The 2,487-nt window shown below is 29.4% G+C and overlaps 1 pseudogene; it reads left to right on the top strand.

The window, feature by feature from the left end:
• The first annotated feature begins 357 nt into the window (after nucleotides 1-357).
• On the top strand, nucleotides 358-1,953 carry LOC145982988 (NADH-ubiquinone oxidoreductase chain 4 pseudogene; annotated as a pseudogene).
• The last annotated feature ends 534 nt before the right edge of the window (nucleotides 1,954-2,487 follow it).

Here is a 2,487-nt window from a genome sequence, read left to right as displayed (position 1 = left end):
CCTCCTTGATGTTTTTAGAATTATTAATTCATTTATGGTTTACAAGACCATTGTTTTTATTAAACTATAAAAACTTATGTTAAGAGTATTATTTATATTAATTATTTTATTTATTAGATTTTTATGTTTTATTTCTCAACATAGGCATTTATTAGTAACTCTATTAAGACTTGAATTTATTGTGTTATCATTATATTTATATATAACTTATTATTTTATTAATAATCAGGAAGAATCTTATTTTTGTCTATTATTTATTTCATTTTGTGTATGTGAGGGGGCCCTTGGCTTATCTGTTATAGTATCAGTTATGCATACTCAAGGTTATGATTATTTTAATTCTTTTGTATTATTGAAATGTTAAAGTATATTTTTTATTTTATATTTTTAATCCTTTTGAGATTTAACAGTTCTTTATGAATGGTGGTCCAAATTTCTATTATTTTTTGTTGTTTTTTGTTTTTATTAATAGTGTGGGTTGGTATAGGGGTATGGGGGGCTGGTTATTTTATTGGTCTACATGTAATATCTTATTCTTTAATTTTACTTAGTATTTGAATTATTTTTTTGATAATAGTGGCTAGAAATAGTATTATATCTATTTATTTTTACCCTTGTATTTTGTTAATTATTTTATTATTACTGTTAATATTAACTTTTATAAGAATATTTTTTTTATTTTATTTGTTTTTTGAAGGATCATTAGTACCCAATTTATTTTTAATTTTAGGGTGGGGGTATCAACCAGAGCGAGTGCAAGCAGGGGTATATTTGCTTTTTTATACATTACTTGCTTCTTTACCCCTTTTGGTTGGTATTTTTGTATTAAATTATAGGGTGGGGGTCTATATATGCATATATTTAGATATTATAAATATAAATTATTTAAAAAAAAAAGGTAAAGTGTTCCCCTGTGCTTAGCACCACGCCATGAAGGCGTATAGGGGGTGTGGGGGTAACGCCCCACACTTTCTTGATCCGGTCATGAGTGAGGGTGACGTGATCAGCATCACGCCCCTGACCGCCTTTACCCCCCAGGGTTTCCCCCAGGTACCCATGTTATTCGACGCTGGGTGGGCGCCGGGGCCGCTTCCATCGTTAGAAAAGTTCCCGGATTTGAACCGGCCGGGGATCGAACCCGGGACCTTTAGCATGGTAGTCAGACGCGTTACCGACTGAGCCTTGCTTTTTTTAGTAAAAATACCTATATTTTTGGTTCATTTGTGATTACCTAGGGCTCACGTCGAGGCTCCAGTTAGTGGATCTATAATTTTGGCTGGAATTTTACTAAGGCTTGGTGGGTATGGTATTTTGCGAATTATTTCTTGTATTGAGAGATTAGCTGTTAAATATAATATCTTTTGATTTGGTATTAGAATTGTTGGTATTTGAATGATTAGTCTTGTTTGCATGCGTCAAATTGATTTAAAGGCCTTGGTTGCATATTCATCTGTAGCACACATAGGTCTTGTTTTAATAGGAATTATAACTATAGGGGTATGGGGGATAAATGGTGGACTTACTTTAATAGTAGCACATGGTCTTTGTTCTTCTGGAATATTTTGTTTAGTAAATATTACTTATGAACGATTAGGTAGTCGTAGTATATTAATTAATAGGGGAATAATTAATTATATCCCTAGATTATCTTTATGATGATTTATATTAAGAATTACTAATATGGCCGCTCCACCCTCTATTAATTTGTTGGGTGAGATTAGTTTATTAAATAGAATTATTGGGTGATCATACTTTAGTTTTGTAGGTGTTGCATTGCTCTCTTTTTTAAGTGCTGGTTACACTTTATATTTATATTCTTATACTCAACATGGAATATACTATTCTGGTGTATTTTCTTGTTGAAGAAGTAATATTCGTGAATATTTATTATTATTTTGTCATTTATTTCCATTAAATTTTTTAATTATTTTTTGTTCTCCAATATTTCATTGAATTTAAATTATTTAAGTAGTTTAAGTAGAATAGTAAGTTGTGGACTTAGTGGTAACTAAGAAGTTCTTAAATCAATGGTTTTTAATTTTTTTATTACAAACAAGCATAGTATCAATTATTTTATTAATTAGTAGAATAATTTTATTATTATTAGGGATGCTATTTTTAATTAAGAATGTTACAATTTTTATTGAGTGAAATATTGTTAATTTGAATAGTTCTAGTATTATTATAACAATATTGTTTGATTGAATATCTTTAATTTTTATAGGATTAGTTATATACAGGGTGACTGGTAATTAGATGTATTCCCTGAAAGGGGTTAAAGTAGAGACAATTTGCAATAAATTTGACCATATGATACCCCGTCCGAAAAGTAGTAGTTTTCGAGATAATCGAGTTTCTATTGTTTTTTCTAAAAATGACAATTTTCCACATAAAAAGATGAATTGAGAAAAACTGATAATTGTAGGGAACTTATTTAAGCGTTTTCTGATAGCTAACAAACAAGTGGTTCGTTTAAAAATAGTTTTT

Source organism: Lepisma saccharinum, unplaced genomic scaffold, assembly GCF_977018435.1.
Source record: "Lepisma saccharinum unplaced genomic scaffold, izLepSacc3.1 HAP1_SCAFFOLD_520, whole genome shotgun sequence".
In the NCBI taxonomy this organism is placed as follows: Eukaryota; Metazoa; Arthropoda; class Insecta; order Zygentoma; family Lepismatidae; genus Lepisma; species Lepisma saccharinum.
This window is presented reverse-complemented; position numbering and strand designations above follow the sequence as displayed.